Below are 19,971 nucleotides of genomic sequence, written 5' to 3' on the forward strand. Positions count from 1 at the left end.
GTGAACAGATCATGGCCAATAAGAGAAATAGACAAATCAACAATTATAGTTGGAAATTTCAACTTTTTTCTTGTCAATAATTGATAGAAAAATTAGACAAAAATTATTAAATATATAGATAACTTGAACAATACTATCAAGCAACTTGACCTAATGTATAGAATACCTCATCTCAGAGAATTTACTTTCTTTTCAAATGTTCATGAAATATTCAAACGTAGACCATATTCTGGGGCATAAAACTAATCTCAATAAATTTAAAAGGATTAAAAATACAGAAAGGTATATTTTCTGATGACAATGGTGGTCAACTATAAATCAGCAACAGAATGACACCAAGAAAATTCTTAAATATGTGGGTAATAAACAGAACACTTCTAAATAATCTACAGGTCAAAGAGGAAATAACAAGGGAAATTAAACATATGTTTAAATTAAAATGATAAGAAATCTTAAAAATTTGTAGGATCCAGCTAAAGCAGTGTTTAAAGAGGAATTGATGGTATTAAATGCTCATACTAGAAAAGAAGAAAGGTCTAAAATCAATTATCTAAGTTTCTACCTTATGAAACTAAAAAATTAAGAGCAAATTAAACCCAAAGTAAATAAAAGGAAGGAGATAATAAAGATAAGAGCAGAAAACATTGAAATAGAAAACAGAAATTAGTAAGCAAAACAATGAAACCAAAAGCTGGTGCTTTGGAAAGATCAATAAAATTGGTAAACCTCTATATATACAGATCAAGAAAAAAGGACAGAGACCCAAATTACCAATGTTATGAATAAAAGAAGGACTGTCACAGCAGATCTATCAGATGTTAGGAGGGATAATGTTATTTTATGAACAACTTCCTGACAATAAATTTGATAACATAGATGAAATAAACAAATTCCTTACTAAGACTCATTCAAGAAGAAAGGGAAAACTTGGGTGGCCTTATATCTATTAAAGAGATTGTATTCGTAGTTAAAGTCCTTCCCACAAAGAAAAACTCCAGTTTTACTAGGGAATTCTACCTAACATTTAAAGAAGATACAGTATCAATTCTACATGAACTCTTTCAAAAAATAAAAGAGGAAAAAACACTTTCCAACCTGTTTTACCAGGTTGGCATTACCCTGACATTAACCACACAACACAGCAATTCTATTCTGAGGAATTTACCCAAGGGAAATGAAAACATACGTCCTCCCAAAGATTTATACAGGAATGTTTATTGTATCTTTATTCTTAATAGCCCCAAACTGGAAAAAACACAAACGTCCATCAGTTGGTGAGTGGATAAACAAATTGTGGCATATAGTGGAATACTACTCAGCAATAAAAAGGAACAAACCAGTGGTTCATTCAGAAACATGGATGAATCTCAAAAGCAATATTCTAAGTGAATAAAAAGACAGAAAAGACTACATACTGTATGATTCCATTTAAAAGACAGTCTAGAAAAGGCAAAAGTATAGGGACAAAAAACAGATGAGTGGTTTCTAGGGGCTGGGAATGGGGAGAGGGGGTTAACTACAAAGAGGCATGAAGAAACTTCTTGGGATGATAGAAATGTTCTATCTTTTGATTGTGATAGCAGTTACACAGCTGTATATATTTGTCAAAGCTCATCAAACTGTACACTTTAAAAGAGTGATTTTTATCATATCTAAATTATACCTCAGCAAATTTTAAATCTCTTTAAGAATGTTACCATTAGGGAAGACTGGGTAAAAAAGTACACAGGATTTTTCTGTAGCATTTTGTACAGATGCATGTGAATCTACAACTTTAAGAGAAGGATGGAGCAGAAAACGTTACTTCTATTCATTAAGATAAGAAGAAAAATGTTTACACTATAAATCAGGGCTCAGAAAGAATGTAGATTACACCCCTAGGTAAAGAGTTCAAGGTAATTTACCCAAAGTCATATTCGTGTGAGAGAGGATGATGGCTTCTCCCCCTGAGCTTGCTCAAGTTGCCATCAGAAAGCCACTGCCAGTTATGATTCAAAACGTTCCCAAAGATTAGAAGGAATCCTGCAATCCTCAACAACAAACTTCAGCTTGTGATCTTACCAAAAAAGCTCATGGTGACAGTCGTGCTAAGAATCAAAGTCAAACAGCAACCATTCCAAATCTCCCAGCCGTACTTTCCACCAGTAGAGAAGGCCAAGACAGGACAAGTGACCTTTGCCTAATGAGAGACTGGTGAGCCACAAAAATACTTCCCCAAAAGTCCACGGGGGCATGAAGTGCTAGAGCTGTCCACAGCAGTTGGTGAAGTTCCTCTTTTGGGTTCCACATCTGCCTGGCAGACTTCCTCCATTTGGTCTGGCAGACCAGGTTCCAATAACCACAGGCTGGCAGCACTATGGACCAAGCAGGGGATGAGGCATTCTGGGAGGAAGCAAAGGGGCAAACGGTCAAGGAGGGTCTGAACTTTGGTTTGGGGATAAGGCCCTCCATGCATTCCTCTAGAAGCTGGAACTTGACTTTCATCAGAGGACTTGAGGTTCATCCTGGCTTGGTTATTGTGGGACCTTGTGTAACCTCAGAATTCTCAACACTGATGGTCATAATACTTCATAAGAGAGATATTAAGATGTAATGAGGTCATGGTTATTCAAATGTTATATTTCTCTTTTTCTCTAAGCCAGTGTTTCCCAAGGTGTAGCACCAAGGGGGTACATCAGAAAATTTGGGGTTATAATAGACTTTTTCATTTTAATACTTATAAACTTAATTTAAAGGGTATTAGAAAACTAGAACTAGCCCATCTACCTTGCTAAGATGAAATTAAGTTTAAAATGGAATCCAAGGGACTTCCCTGGTGGCACAGTGGTTAAGAATCCGCCTGCCAACGCAGGGGACACGGGTTCCGGCCCTGGCCCGGGAAGGTCCCACATGCTGTGGAACAACTAAGCCCGTGCGCCACAACCACTGAGCCTGCGCTCTAGAGCCCGCAAGCCATGACTACTGAGCCCACGTGCCACAACTACTGAAGCCCGTGCACCTAGAGCCCATGCTCCACAACAAGAGAAGCCACTGCAATGAGAAGCCCACGCACCTCAACGAAGAGTAGCCCTCACTCACCGCAACTAGAGAAAGCCCACGCACAGCCACGAAGACCCAACGCAGGCAAAAATAAATTAAAAATAATAAATAAATTTATAAAAATAAAAAAATAAAATAAAATGGAATCCAAGTGAAACCTATGTTAGAAATATATTAGGTTAATAATTTTTTAAATGTAGATATAGCAGAAATTATAAAGATGATTAAAATTTGAGAAATAATACTGCCAGGGCTGTGAATCTCATCCTTGGGTCTCCTGGAAGGAGCACTCGAGGCCTTTTACATTATATAACACAGTACTCTCTTTGTAAGAACCCAGGGACACATTGTTTTTGGTCACAGGATCAGATGCAGTTGTACTTCTCCCAAGGATTTGCTTTGGTTTATCTCATGAACATTGCAAACTGTGTAATCAATTAGGTTTCCCTGTTTGCACTGACAAGAAAGCTTAAAGCCTAAACTGGGGACCAGTTATCACATAATGTATAGGATTGTATCATATTCATTGTTCATGAGCCTCACTCCTAACTCTTATGGTCATTTATTTTTTCAGTTCTCTTCTACGTTTAACTTATTGTCTTCCTATATTTTCATATCCTTTAAACCACCTTAAATCTTATTTGAAATAAAAGAGGAGATAAATTGTTAAATGTCCTAAGTTCTTTTTCTTTTCTTTACTTAAAGATGGCATAAGCAAAGTTTGTCCTTAAACTCCAGGGATTGTTCTTTCTGAATCTCTTGGTGTCCCTAGGTTAATACAGATTCAAGCGTGCTTTGATAAGAGTGAAACAATCAGCATTCAGTTTCATTTTGAAATCAGCCCTTGTCAAAAGCCACCCTTGTCAGTATTACATCCCTGAGGTACAGAGAGTTATGACTGACTTCACACCTGGGTAACCCCATGGACCTTAAGTAAAATGGGAAATAGGTGCTGCGGTGGAATTGGGTTTCCTCCTTTTCCCTCAAAAGCCAAGCTTTTGCTGACAAAAAAACAAAAAACGAAAAACGCAAGCTAAAATGATACCAAATTCGGCGTCAGAGCACTCAGAATACAGCAATGGAAAGCTACTTTATTCATAGTTTATACACTGAGTTTCCTAAACTAGCAGACTTTTCCTGCCTGCATCTCCCTGTACCTACCAGTGTTTTCTCCAGTGTGAGAAATTTTGGATCAACTTCTCATATTTTTCAGTGTCTTCACTACATTATATTTTCTGAGCCTCATCTTATTCTCTATGAAATAAAGATAATCTCTATTCTACCTATTTCAACATGAAGTTACAATAAAACAAAATACAATATTTGCCGGGACTGTCTTAGTTGCATGTGACAAAAATTCAACTCAGACTAGCTAAGGGCAAAAGATGGATGGGGGGTCGGGGGGTGGAGTGGGGGAGGAGATTATTTAGAAATTATTCATATGAAGATTGAATAACCACATCAGTGCTTAATGGTGGATCTCAGAGACCTCTGGAATCAGAAACTTAAATTCCACCAAGACCCTCTCTGTGTGTCTCATGTGTTTCATTCTGTACGTCAACTTTATTCTTTCTTGAACTATATTCATAGCTTCCGTATCTCAAATCTCACAATGCACAAACCCACAGAGGAACTGAGACTTACTTTCTCTATCCCAAACTCAAAAATCCTACAAACGGATCTAACTGGCTAATCTTGGGTCAGCTACCCACCATTGAACTCATCAACTATGGCTGTTTAAGTTTGGGTATTAGGACTGGCTCATATCAGATTAAGTGCCTATCTGTGAGCCATTAAACACTATCTAGGACAAAGATCTTTAAAAAGATGAAGTTCCCACTCAAGTCACATTTTTTAAATTAGTGTAGAGAAAGAAGAGAAGAGAATATGGAGAAAGATAGACTGTTATGGGCAGAAAAATAATAAGAGAGAATTACTACAGAGTGTTTACGAAATCAGGATTATGAGACAAACATATGGTTTTCAAGTCACCCAGGAATTCAAGACTCATATCAAGTGCCACCTACTCCAAGAAACCTCTCCTGATAATTACTGCCAATTATGAGACCCTTCCCTCACTGGCCTACCCATTATATTTATGTGAAATATAACTTCCACTAATTATATTTAATTTCTCATTTGAGTATATACTACATTAAATTACCTTCTAGCACATTGACTATTTTAAATTTTGTCTTCTCTGCTTGATTATTCCCTGGTGATAGAAATCAGCTGTTTCTTGCTGATGCAGTCATAATGATTGGTGTTAACATATTATTGCTCCCAGGAAATACATTTGCATTTTAACTGGGGTCTGCCACATGCAAAGTCTGAACCCAAAGGAGTAATTATAATGCTGGGAATGTTACACATACAACAGGACATCTTTGGCAGTCTAACTTAGGCCCAAATGCTGTCAAATCAAATATAACCACCACCATATTACTACATTTATCATCATCATGTTGTCATCATCAATTTTGGTTTGTTGATAAACTTAACGGCACTTATACATCTAGGACGTACTATCTGGAAATGCGGAGGGGTGGGCAGCACTGCATTATGGTTAAGATCATGGCCTCTGGAGCCAAGCAGACCTGAATTTGGTCTAAGTTCTGCCACTTAGTTGTGTGACTAAAGTCAAATTACTTCACACTGCTGAACATCGGTTCCTCACTATAAAGTGCGTACAACAATAGTACCTACCTCAAGGAGCTGTTTTCAGAATTATAATAAATGAGATAAGATGTCTAAAGCCCCTGGTACCTGGGAGTGTACCTGGTACATAGAAAGTGCTCAATAAATGGTGGCATTTAAAGTTCTAATTCAAATAATGTGTCCCATTCCCGCATAAACACATATATTCATCAAGATACACCCCACACACACATACACACACACACAAAAGATATATGACACAACTTTTAGTTGGGGAATGCAATAATTGCATCTAAACTCTATGTGGAAGGGGCTACAGAATCACAATAGTATATTCAAGTATATTCCTACATAAACTCTAAAATCTTCTGCCAGGACATAGGACTGCAATTATCTTATAAAACTTTATTAAATTTATTAAAGTTGTTTAATTCAGACTTCCTACTAAGTCCCACACACAGACATATATAATAACACAACTATTCCTGCCCCCCTCCCCTGGAGGGTAGCATGGACTCACAGCATACTTTATATGGACAAGAAACTAACCTTTTCTTGGTCATGCTACTGAAATTTTGAGGTGGTTTTTTTATTGTAGCATAACCTATCCTTACCTGACTAATAAAAGACTTCTTAATTTTTTCCCCAGTGTGCACTTAAAACTGCCCTTCCAGAACTTCCTCTCCCCATGCTTCAGATCTTTACTTGCTGCTTTCTCCATTGAAAAACACCCCTCCTATATCCCATGCCCTCAGGGACAATGAATTCTATGTGAATTCCTGCTGACTTGTTAAAGCTACAGAAGCATAAAAATGTTATCCTTTCCAAGAAACATACTTATAAATTCAACTAGAGCCAAATGCAACAAAATGTCTTATCCCAAAGGAGTGAATTTTTAATAGCATGGAAGTCCAAAGAGAAAGAAATTTAAACATATTAAGACATTTCTGACTATCATATTAAAAATGTCTCATTATAATTTTATACTTCATAAGGAACTTGTATATTCAGTATCTCAGGGCAACATTATTATCCCCATTATACAAATAAAGGAACTGGCGCTAAGAAAGTTTCATTTGATTGCTCAAGTTCACATGGCTGATAAATGATAGATTCAGAAATATTTAATCCAGATCTACTCCAAGCACAGAGTCCATTCAATCAATGAATAATTGTATATTATCTACTATATTCCAGACACTGTTCTAGACTTTGGAGATACAGCAGTAAATAAAACAGAAAAAAAAAAAAAATTCCTATCTCAGAGAGCTTACATTCTAGAGAGGGGAGATGAGGAGAGCCAAACAAAACAAAACAAAACAACACATAATTTGGTGTCAGTTGGCAAAAGGCATAATGAAGAAAAATAAACAATGATAAAGAGGACAGAGTATGCTAAAGGGTGCTATCTTATATAGGTAGTCACAGAAGGCCTTTATGAAAAGGTACATTTCAACAGAGACCCGAATGAAGGAAAGCAGCAAGCCAGGCATCTATTTGTAGTATAGGCTTTCCAGATATGGGTGGCAGCAAGTGCAAAGGCCCTGAGACAAGAGTGTATCTGATGCTTCCAAGGAACAGCAGGAGGGCCAATCTGGGATGAATACAGGAGTGAGTAAACAATAGGAGATGAAACCAATGAGGAAGTAGAAGGCAGATCACGGAGGGACAAGTGGGCCAATACAAGGATTCTGGCTTTCTCCTGAATGAAATAAGAAGGCTTTGGAATACTTTGAACATACGGGAGACTGGGCACTCTGATAGGAACTGGTGATGTAACAATAGATAACCAATAATAATTAATTAATTGGGGGGCACCAATTAAGATCAAGCTTATAGGGAAACTTACAATCTTAAGACCCTTATATTAAGAAAGAAGAAAGGTCTGTCATACAGAGTGAAGTAAGTCAGAAAGAAAAAGACAAATACCATATGCTAACACATATACATGGAATTTAAGGGAAAAAAATGTCATGAAGTACCTAGGGGTAAGACAGGAATAAAGACACAGACCCACTGGAGAACGGACTTGAGGATATGGGGAGGGGGAAGGGTGAGCTGTGACAGGGTGAGAGAGAGGCATGGACATATATACACTAACAAACATAAGGTAGATAGCTAGTGGGAAGCAGCCGCATGGCACAGGGATATCGGCTCGGTGCTTTGTGACTGCTTGGAGGGGTGGGATAGGGAGGGTGGGAGGGAGGGACACGCAAGAGGGAAGAGATATGGGAACATATGTATATGTATAACTGATTCACTTTGTTATAAAGCAGAAAGTAACACACCATTGTAAAGCAATTATACCCCAATAAAGATGTTTAAAAAAAAAGAAAGACTGAAAAAAGTCAATGATCTATGCTTCCATCTCAAGAAGTTAGACATGAAATAACAAATTAAACCCAAAGAAAGTGTGGGAGGAAAAAAAATGGTAAGAGTAGAAAGTAATTGAATAAAAAACTTATCCCTAGTGAGACAAATTGAGATCAAAGAGAACACAAAAATAATCAATATCAGAAATGAAAAGGGCATCACTCTAGATACTTTAGACATTAAAAAGATCATAAGGGACAATATATTGAAACGTATTTCTAAATTCCAAATTTTTGAATAATCAAATTCCTAAAAAAATATAAATTATCAGAGCTGATACAAGAAGAAAGAGAAAATTAAAATAATACTATAACCATAAAATAAATTAATTACATAATTTAAAACCTTCCCAAAAGAAAACTGTAGGCCCAGATAGCATTACTGATGAGTTTTACCAAACATATAAAGAAGAAATCATGTCAGACTTCACAATAAATAAAATGGAACCCTCATCAACTGGTTTTGAGGCCACCATAGCCTTGACACTAAAAACTGAGGAGGGTATTCTGAGGAAGGAAAATTACAGACTAATCTTACCCATGAACACTGATACAGCAAAGCCAGCAATATGTAAAGAACAATGTATCACAATCAAGTAGAGTTAATTCCAGGAATGTAAAGTTGAGTTGACATTTATAAACCTATACATGTAATTTACCATATTAAAAGAGTAAGCAGAAAAATCATGATTATCTCAAGAAAGAAGGGAAAAATGTTGAGCACTTCGAAGAGGAGAAAAATGTTCATTCATCATATTTTTCATATGGGTAATGTCGCCTATTTCATTTCTAATTTTATTTATTTGAGTTTTCATTGTTTTTCTTGGTAAATCTAGCTAACAGTTTTATCTATTTTATCTTTTCAAAAACACAGCTCTTAGTTTCATTTATCTTTTCTATTGTCTTTTTAGTCTCTCACTTATTTCCACTCAGATCTTTGTTATTTCATTCCTTCTGCAAACTTTGGGCTTAGTTTGCTCTTCTTTTTCTAGTTTCTTAAGGTGTAAAGTAAGATTATTTCTTTGAGATCTTTCTTTTTACTTAATGTAGGTGTCTATCACTATATACCTCCATCTTAGAGCTTTAGCAAAAGCAACAAAAGAAGAAATAGATAAATTGAACTTTATCAAAATTTAAAACTTTTGTGCCTTGAAGGACACCATCAAGAAAGTAAAAAGACATTCCCTGGTGGCGCAGTGGTTAAGAACCTGCCTGCCAATGCAGGGGACACGGGTTCGAGCCCTGGTCCGGGAAGATCCCACATGCCGCAGAGCAGCTAAGCCCGTGTGCGCCACAACTACTGAGCCTGTGCTCTAGAGCCTGAGAGCCACAACTACTGAAGTCTGTGCGCCTAGAGCCCATGCTCTGCAACAAGAGAAGACCCCGCTTGCCGCAACTAGAGAAAGCCCATGTGTAGCAACAAAGACCCAAAGCAGCCAAAAATAAAATATAAATAAATAAGAAAGTAAAAAGACAACCCACAGAATGAGAAAAATATTCACAGATCACATACCTGATAAGGAATTAGTACCTAGGATATATAAAGAACACATATATCTACATAATAGAAAGACAAATAACCCAATTAACAAATGGGCAAAGGATCTGAATAGACATTTCTACAAGAAAGGTATTAAATGGCCAATAAACACATGAAAAGACACTCCATATCATTAGTCATGGGGAAATCCAAATCAAAACCACAATGAGATAACACATCACACCCACTAAAGATGGCCAGAATCAAAAAGTTGGGTAGGGCTTCCCTGGTGGCGCAGTGGTTGAGAGTCCACCTGCCGATGCAGGGGACATGGGTTCGTGCCCCGGTCCGGGAAGATCCCACATGCCACAGAGCGGCTGGGCCCATGAGCCACGGCCGCTGAGCCTGCGCGTCCGGAGCCTGTGCTCCGCAACGGGAGAGGCCACAACGGTGAGAGGCCCACATACCGGAAAAAAAAAAAAAAGTTGGGTAGGGGTTCCCTGGTGGAGCAGTGGTTGAGAGTCCACCTGCCAATGCAGGGGATGTGGGTTCGTGCCCCGGTCCGGGAAGATCCCACATGCCGCGGAGCGGCTGGGCCCGTGAGCCATGGCTGCTGAGTCTGCACGTCCGGAGCCTGTGCTCCGCAATGGGAGAGGCCACAACAGTGAGAGGCCGCGTACCACAAAAAAAAAAAAAAAAAAGTCGGGTGAACAACAAGTGTTGATAAGACTGTAGAGAAATTGGAACCCTCATACACGGCTGACGGGGATGTAAAAGGGTATAGCCACTTTGGAAAACAGTCTGGCAGTTCCTCAAACGATCAAGCATCGAGTTACCATATGACCCAGCAATTGCAACCCTAGGTAACAACCCCAAGAGATATTAAAACATAGGTCCACACAGAAACTTGCATACAAATGTCATAGCAGAATTATTCAAAGCAGCAAAAAGGTGGAAACGACCCAAATATCCATCAACAGACAAATGGATAAACCAAATGTGATGCAATCATACAATGGAATATTATTTGTGCATAAGAAGGAATGAAGCACTGACATATGCTATATATGGATGAAGCTTGTAAACAAAAGAAGAAAAGAAGCTAGTCACAAAAGACCACATATTATATGTTTCCATTTGTATGAAATGTCCAGAATTGAAACCTATAGAAACAGAAAGTAGATGAGTGGTTGCATAGGGAAGCAACCAGGTTATTAGGAGCATAACAGCTAAAGAATATGGGGTTCATCTCAAATCGATGAAAAGGTTCTAAACTTGACTATGGAGATGGTTGCACATATGTGAATGTACTAAAAATCATTTAATTGTACACTTTAAATGGGAGAATTGTATGGTATGTGAATTACAGTTCAATAGAGCTATGTCTTATAAAAGGAGAAAACGTTAGATTTCAAGGACTGAGTACAAAAAGGAATGTAAGGTATCTCATTAATTAATTTTTTTTTTTTGGCTGCGTTGGGTCTTCGTTGCTGTACACAGGCTTTCTCTAGTTGCAGCAAGAGGGGGCTACTCTTCGTTGCAGTGCACAGGCTTCTCATTTTGGTGGTTCCTCTTGTTGTAGAGCACGGGCTCTAGGCGTGTGGGTTTCAGTAGTTGTGGCACACGGGCTCAGCAGTCATGGCTCACAGGCTCTAGAGCGCAGGCTCAGTAGTTGTGGCACACGGGCTTAGTTACTCTGCGGCACGTGGGATCTTCCCAGACCAGGGCTCAACCCCGTGTCCCCTGCATAACCACTGTGCCACCAGGGAAGTCCCTCATTAATTAGTTTTAACATTGATTATATTTTGAGACGATAATGTTCCAAGTTGATAAAATATATTATTAAAATTAATTTCACTTGTTTCTTTTCACTTTTTTTAAACATAACTACTTGAAAATTCAAAATGACATGTGACCCACATTATATTTCTATTGGATGGTGCTGTTTTAGAGATCTTACTTAAAAGACAAACTCTCTGAGCCTCAATTTCCTCATTCTTTATGAAGCAGTTATAATAGTACTGACCTCACAGGGCTGTGGCAGGGATTAAATGAGATAATGGTTTTAGAGAATTTAGCATGTGAACCTTAGCTCTTATTTTAAATGTTGGGTCTTTTTATCAAGGAAGCCCCTGGGTATTACCAAATACAGCCATCATATCAAAAACCTCTAGCAGAAACTGTGAATTTATTTTACTAAAATAAACTTATTTTTAGAACTAAAAGGGATCTTAGAAACTACCGCATCCAAGAATTGCCAATTGTCATCTTGCAGATTTATTGTTTAGACCACACCATGGTTTTTAGAAATTGAATCTGAATATCTTTATTGTGAGACTGTGCTCTCCACTTGGCCACAGGCCCAACCACTCCCAATTCCCTTGGCAGAGCCTTACATTTGGGTCACCTCTTTGGTGCTGAAGGCATCTGAGTTTGGACTTCGTCTTCAACTGGTCCAAGCCCCTCACTTATCTGCTGAAGAAACGGCAGCCCATGGAGGAGGACACTCAGCGGGTAGGTGCAGAACCAGGACTATAATTCAGTCTGCAGAGAGCCAGGCCAGCACCTCCTCCATACTCACCAACGTGTGGAAGATCCTGACTGAGGGGGCAGGAACACAAGATGTCCAGCTGTTGTTAGAACATGCAACCCTTGGAGGCCTTGGTGGGACTGTGAGTTGTTCTTTAGTTTACCACTGGAGCAAATCAATCATTACTGTAGGCTATGATAACTTTACTGGAAACCAGTGGGTCATTCTGGTGGGAAGAGAGAGAAGATGGTACCTGGAAATCAATACTTCCAAATAGCCTGGTCTAAGATGCCCCAAATCCAGCCCTCAGTAAATCTGCCAACTAGCCCTCCCTGCACCATTATTTCCTTCCTCACATTTGTTTAGCAAATCAACAAAACTTAACAAAGCTCAATCATTTGATTCCCAGAGTAAACCCACTGAGAAAAAGGTGACCTGGAATAATTATTTCTATTTTATTTTTGAGGAGACTGGACCGACAAGAGGTCAGAAATTGTAGCATGAAGCAAGGACCCAAAGATTTCCCAAAGTTCACTCCATGCATATTTTGTTTTTACCATATCCAAATGCCATTTTGTGGGGTTTTTTTTAAATGGGCACTTACTAATTTTCTTAAGTCAATTGATACTGAGAAGAAATTTTACTTCATTACCTGAAATAGAAAACCATCACTTGCCAAAAATAGATTAATAAATACAATGTAAAATTCTAATCAGAAACCGTTGCCTGGAGAGCTTTTAAAAGTCCCAATGCCCAGGCCATACCCCCGGACCTACCAAAACAGAATTCCGGCAGAGGGAGGAGGAGAAGACCAGGCAAAAGTAATTTTTCTTTTTTTTTTTTTTTGGCGGTACGCGGGCCTCTCACTGTTGTGGCCTCTCCCATTGCAGAGGACAGGCTCCGGATGCGCAGGTTCAGCGGCCATGGCTCACGGGCCCAGCCGCTCCGCGGCATGTGGGATCTTCCCGGACCGGGGCACGAACCCGTGTCCCCTGCATCGGCAGGCGGACTCTCAACCACTGCGCCACCAGGGAAGCCCCCAAAAGTAATTTTTAAAGATCTTTTCAAGAAATAGCAGTGTGAGCCAAGGATGAGACCCTCTAGAATTGATACTTCTGCCTTCTAAAACCTCTGCACCTGAGGCCCGCTCTCTGTTAAAGAGACCAACAAGTGGTGGAGAGGCATTAAAGACACATCTAGCCCCAAACTGAGACCTCCTCCTCGATGCCTTCAGAAAAACTATGAAATGGAAAAACGTTATCATTTGTGATTTGTAACTGTTTAATGGGTTGTTCCCTTACAGTCTAAAATTACCTCACACAGCACTTGCCCTTTGGAAAACACGGGACCGGTGGTCTAGTTTCTATTTCTGTGCGTGTTCCACTCCCACTTCCCAGCCAAAGACTCCACCAAGGTAATTCTGGAGAACCCCTACTCACCTCTGTCTGTTCTCCAGCAGGGACTCCAAATGACTGCACTTACATCACACTTTCAGGCCCATCTTTCTATTTCAAAATGAATCCGTCCAGCAGTTCACATTAGAAAATCTTAAGGCAAAACCACATCTCTGTCTTCTTTCATTTCCTCCCAAGAAGCCCCTCATTTTCACCCAGGAATATCTGGCCCTGGAGATGGTTTAAGTCAGCTGTGCCCTTTTGGATCTTAAATGGAAGTATCAGCAGGAGAGATGGTGCAGAAAGCCACAAGACTTGCAGAGGGGCTTCTGCTATTCAGTTTCTTTTTCTCCCTTCATCTCTGAGCACACACAAGCACTCAATGACAACCTGTCCTGATCAAGGGATGAGTCTAGAATGAAAGCTGGACTTTTGAGTGGAGACTCCTGATCTCCAAGACGTTTCCTCTTCTGGCCTGGGCAGCACCCCTAGAACTGGGTACCTGGCTGCACAGACTCAGGTTTGCAGAGCTGCCCCCAGAGGACAGCATGGCCTCAAGAGCAGGCAGCTTGGTTCACAGACAGAAAATTGAACAAAGCTCTGATCTCCTCACTGCCTATATTTAAAACTCAAATGCTGACACACTACCACCAGCTGAACCCTTCTCTCCTGTTTCCCTTAGAGCCTGTGATCCAGCCTCCAGGTCTCCTCCCTGATTCTCTATCCCAAAGCTGCAAAGCTCCTGCTATGTCCGTAAGTCTAAAATGTCCTTCTGCTCCATCCCCACCTGTCCAAAGCCCACCCACCCTCAAGGCTGATTGCAAATGTCACCTCCTCCATGAAGCCTGAGATGACTTCTCCAGCCAAATAATAATAATAATAGAATTAATAATAATAATAATAGCTAGCATTTATCAAGCGCTTGCTATTGGCAGGCACTAAGCTAAGAGCTCACGTTTGATCTTGACCAAATCATACACTAGACAGTATCTCATTATCCCTGCCCTGCCATTTTCTATCTCTGTGACATCTGTCAAGTTACTTTTTCTCTCTATGCCTCATTTTCCTCAGACATCAGTGGGGATTATAATGTATCGTCCTCATAAGGTTGTTGTAACAATAAAATAAATTAATGCACATAAAACATGACACATGGTTTTTACTCAGCAAGTAGCATTAGTTCTTGTAAGAACATTACAAGAAGTAAATAATAATGCGTTAGTATTATCCGCATTTTACAGGTGAGGAAACCAAGGCACAGAGAGTTTAGGGTAAACAGCCCACGTTCAGTGAAGAGCAAGAATTTTACTTCTCTCTCTGGTCCTAAATTGGGCTTTGCTCATAGTGCTCAACTGTTCTCGTCAATTATTTGCATACCTGTCTGCTGTCATCTTTCCAGCTTCATTGTTTCACTTTTCCTCCTGTGGACACTAAACTCCAGGGTAGAACAAATGGGTGTCTCCTAGACACTGGGCCCCTGCATTTTTCTAGCGCATTTTCCTAGCCCTCCCCGACTGACCCTCTTCTCCTTGTAACAGTACAGCCTCTCCTTCAAATCTACTGTGACTCCTCCTCCTTCATGTAATCTTGCCTTCAACCTCCCAAGTGGGCGTGGTCTCTCCACCCCTTCTGTTCCCCTAGCGGTTCATTTGGACTTTGAGCCTTCTCTCATCCTGTCCTGTTTAATAGACATCTGAGCCCTTGGCTTATTTCCACCGCTAAACTGTAAACTCCTTATGAAAAGGGATTAGGGACTTCCCTGGTGGAGCACTGGTTAAGACTCCGTTATCCCAATGCAGGGGGCTGGCCAGGGTTTGATCCCTGGTCAGGGAACTAGATCTCACGTGCATGCCACAACTAAGAGTTCACATGCCACAACTAAGGAGCCAGTTAGCCGCAACTAAGGAGCTCACCTGCCGCAACTAAGACGCTCACCTGCCGCAACTAAGACCCAGCACAACCAAATAAATAAATATTTTTTTAAAAAGAAAAAGAAAAGGGATTTACCCTCAACCAAACAATACACTAGGAATTCAATAAAAGTTTCATGGATGAAGGAATGGCTGAATAAATAAATAAATAAATGCACTTGTTTTCATGTTTCCTTGGAGAGGATCCCTAGCTTCCTGGATGTGTTTGGTATCCGCATTGCATAGAAAACACTTTTGTCCTGAGCATTTTGAAGAGGAGATAATTGTTCATTCATCATATTTTTCATGTGGACCAAGGAGATATCAAGAGAAGTTGTATTCACTATGATTCCTAGTATAGAATTCTGAGCTGTATTATACCTTGGCAAGTCTTAAGCACCCTTTCCAGAGGTTACAATCAGTCAGTACAGTCAAATTCCACCCCTAGACATGTTTGTTGTAGTGATTACAATATTATTTTTAAAACTGAATTGAGGTATAGCCACTTTGGAAGACAGTTTGACAGTTTCTCATAAAACTAAACATACTCTTGGGCTTCCCTGGTGGCGCAGTGGTTGAGAATCTGCCTGCCAATGCCGGGGACGCGGGTTCGAGCCCTGGTCTGGGAAGATTCCACATGCCGTGGAGCAACTAGGCCCATGAGCCACAAGTACTGAGCCTGCGCGTCTGGAGCCTGTGCTCCGCAACAAGAGAGGCCACGATAGTGAGAGGCCCGTGCACCGCGATGAAGAGTGGCCCCCGCTCGCCGCAACTGGAGACAGCCCATGCATAGAAACGAAGACCCAACGCAGCCAAAAATAAAATATAAATTAATTAATTAATTTAAATAAAAAAAGAGTAGCTCCTGCTCTCCACTAGAGGAAGCATGCACGCAGCGGCGAAGACCCAACGCAGCCAAAAATAAAATATAAATAAACATACTCTTACTATACAAGCCAGCAATCATGCTCCTTGGTATCTACCCAAAGGAGTTGAAAACTTATGTCCACACAAAAACCTGCAAATGGTTTTTATAAAGTTTATAGCAGCTCTATTCATAGTTGCCAAAGATGTCTTTCAGTAGATTAATAGATAAACTATGGTATATCCAGACAATGGAATATTATTCAGCACTAAAAAGCAATGAACTATCAAATAATGAAAAGACACAAAGGAACTTTAGATGCATATTTACAAAGTGAAAGAAGCCAGCCTGAAAAGGCTACATACTGTATGATTTCAACTACATAACATTCTGGTAAAAGCAAAATTATGAAGACAGTAAAAAGATCAGTGGCTGCCAGGAGTTGAGGAGGGGAGGGATGAATAGGTAGAGGGCAGAGGATTTTTAGGACAGTGAAAACACTCCACATGATACCACAATTATGGGTACATGTCATTACAGATTTGTCTAAACCGACAGAACGTACAATGCCAAGAGTGAACTCTAATGTAAATTATGGGCTCTGAATGATAATGACATGTCAACGTAGGTTCATCAGTTTTAACAAAGGTACCACTCTGATGGGGATGCTGATAATGGGGGAAGCTGTGCATGTGGGGGGGGCAGGGGGTTTATGTGAAATCTCTGTACCTTCCCCTCAATTTTGCTGTAAACCTTAAACTGATATTAAAAATGAAGTCTAAATTTTGAAAAATTGAATTTGAATGCATTTAGATGGGACATGACTGTCCTAGTATTCTGATGTCTCCAGGACCATCCAGAACCATATACACGGCACCCTTCACTTGTTTAGCTTTTTTTTTTTTTTTTTTTTGCGGTACGCGGGCCTCTCACTGTTGTGGCCTCTCCAGTTGCGGAGCACAGGCTCCGGACGCACAGGCTCAGCGGCCATGGCTCACGGGCCCAGCTGCTCCGCGGCATGTGGGATCTTCCCGGACCAGGGCACGAACCTGCGTCCCCTGCATCGGCAGGCGGACTCTCAACCACTGCACCACCAGGGAAGCCCTGTTTACCTTTTCTACCTGGCTCCTAAAAGCCCTAGATTTTGTCATCCTGCAAGTTTAGGCTAATAAAGGGTCTTTACTTCAAGCCTTAACTCCAAAAAGTTCCAATAGAACAATGAGATCATCTCAACAAAGACAGAATACAATATTCAGGACTTCCCTGGTGGTCCAATGGTTAAGAATCGGTCCTGCAATGCAGGGGACGCCGGTTCGATCCCTGGTCTGGGAAATAAGATCCCACATGCCGTGGAGCAACTAAGCCTGCACACTAAAACTACTGAGCCTGCGCACTCTGGAGCCCGTGTGCCACAACTAGAGAGAAGCCCACACACCACAATGAAGAGCCCATGCACCTCAACGAACGATCTCACGTGGGGCAACTAAGACCCGACTCAGACAAAAAATAAATAAATATTTTAAAATAAATAAATACAATTTTCAAGTGGATATTGAAGAAAATGAGATATGAGCATCTGGAACTGTAATCAAGGACTATCTTGGTGTGTTTCTTGGTTTTATGACCAAGTACCCTGAGAGCTCTTGCAACTTTCAGAAGTGCCTGAGTATTCACTGGGAAATATTTTTATAAGTTATTAATCAACAGCACCAATTCTGTGCTCAACATTGTTCTAAAGATTGAAAGACTTACAAGAGAAAGAGAAAATAGGCATCTTGACTCAAAGGACCTTATAATCTATTTATCTAGTCCTGGATGACAGGAGTCTCAAAAAAAAACAAGTACTGAATGTCTGTTGTAAACCAGGTCCTGTTCATAGAGCATATGAATCCTCTTTGTTCAGTATCTCCTCCAATCTTCACAACAGCCCTTTGTGGTAGGTACTAGAAAAACCATCCCCATTGTAACATGAGGAAAGTATAGCACAGAAAGATCGAGTACCCTTCCCAACGCCATATAAACAATAAATGGTAGTTGGTGTTTAAGGATCTGGGCTCTTAGAGACCATTACGTTTAACTATGCCCTATATTCCACCTCAAAAGGTAGCACGAGCTTACTTTAAATGTAATATGTAGTGAGGAAAGGTGGCTCCAGTCCAGGTCATCCATGTTCGAAGGGATATATTGCTATTTTCCATCCCCACTCCCAGCCCCCAATAAAGCCATGCTTTTTAAATTTTGTTAATTGACCACTGGAACCACTCTCCATGTGGCAAACCGTGACAAGTCAGTGGATCCAGGAGGGAACCCAGATGACTACACCTTGCAAAGAGAACTTGGACCCTTCAATATGCCAACAAGTGCAAAATTTCCAAGGCTAGGGATTTCCCCCAGGGAAGTATCTCTCTCTCTCTCTGATCATCTACCAGATAGATGGCCTAAGCCAACCTAAGAGCGCTTCTTCATTCAGAGTGGATTTTCTCATGCCTAAAGTGTTGACCAATGAGGACACATTTCACCTCTGAGTGATACTGTGGATCCTCCAGCTGATTTCCTGGGTCCAGCCATCACAAGGATGATATAAGGTTATCTCCATGCAAACTGGTTTCATCAGTGTCTCAACCACCCTGGAAAATTTGCATAAATGATGTCATGCAGAAAGAGAAAGTTAAACTGCCTTAAAGTCAACTGGTTCTACTGGCTACTGTTCATTCATTGAAACAACACGGTGCTTATACTGCATCAAGGTTCTGGAGCATTCCAAATACAGGTCTGCTCATCTGCTCACTAATCCTCACACTTTCTCTCAGTCACCAAGAATGGCATCCATCTAAAGAAACAGATGAGGGCTTCCCTGGTGGCGCAGTGGTTGAGAGTCCGCCTGCCGATGCACGGGGCGCGGGCTCATGCCCCGGTGGTAGGATCCCGCATGCCGCAGAGCGGCTGGGCCCGTGAGCCATGGCCGCTGAGCCTGCGCGTCCAGAGCCTGTGGAGCTAGGTGTTGAATTCCTTTTCTGCATGTTCTATAATCATCTTCTAGCCGGATGTTCCTGACTACGAGGGTCAACGCCCCAAGGCTTAGCCAGTTTAACTGCGGGTTCTGACAACAACCAACCCTTCAGAATCCCGGCATTCATTGGTTCATCGGGGTCCCCAAATCTCTATTGCACATTGCATACTCATTTCCTCTGTTCAACAGCACATGCTTTCATGCTGTTGCTGAAGATCTGTACTCATTTCTCACCTTTCCCCTCCTCTCCTCTATCCAAAACAGCCAGGCTGGCTTAGCACTCTGGGGCCACCCCTATTGAATTATGCGCAAATAGGACACAATTTCCAGAAAGGTGGTGATTTTCCTTCCTGGAATTCTCACACATAATATTACTATGTGTTCAAATATGGATTTGAGAAAGGATTTAGCGGCAAAGGAATATATTCGTTCCACAGTCTGAAAGTAATATGTCTATTTCTGTGGTCCCCCAACTGTATACCAAGTCACCCCAAGGCACCATATAAATTCACGGAAGTGCTAGGAGATACTTGAAATTCCCTAAGGGAAACGTGAAATACTCAGCATCTGTTGAACACTGCACCAATTTAGGGTTGTTCAATGTCAACATTATATCATGCTGCATTTCTTTCAATGATGGCATACCTTTGCAAAATCATGTTTTCTGCAGTAACTGTGATAAAAAAAAAAAAAACAAACCAAGTCCCATAAGG

The 19,971-nt window shown here is 40.5% G+C and overlaps 1 long non-coding RNA gene across 3 annotated transcripts in view; it reads right to left on the reverse strand.

Annotated features, from left to right (window-relative positions):
• Positions 1–19,971, reverse strand: part of LOC116751766 — a 98,675-nt gene that overhangs the window by 24,897 nt on the left and 53,807 nt on the right. The window contains exons 9-10 of one of the 3 annotated variants that reach the window (XR_004349327.1): positions 12,131–12,305; positions 2,062–2,382 (exon numbers count right to left, since the gene is read on the reverse strand). This is a non-coding gene — a long non-coding RNA (uncharacterized LOC116751766). The remainder of the gene's footprint in view (positions 1–2,061; positions 2,383–12,130; positions 12,306–19,971) is intronic. The other 2 variants (XR_004349329.1, XR_004349328.1) reach the window with 2 other exon arrangements.

This window comes from Phocoena sinus, chromosome 3 (assembly GCF_008692025.1).
Source record: "Phocoena sinus isolate mPhoSin1 chromosome 3, mPhoSin1.pri, whole genome shotgun sequence".
NCBI lineage: Eukaryota > Metazoa > Chordata > Mammalia > Artiodactyla > Phocoenidae > Phocoena > Phocoena sinus.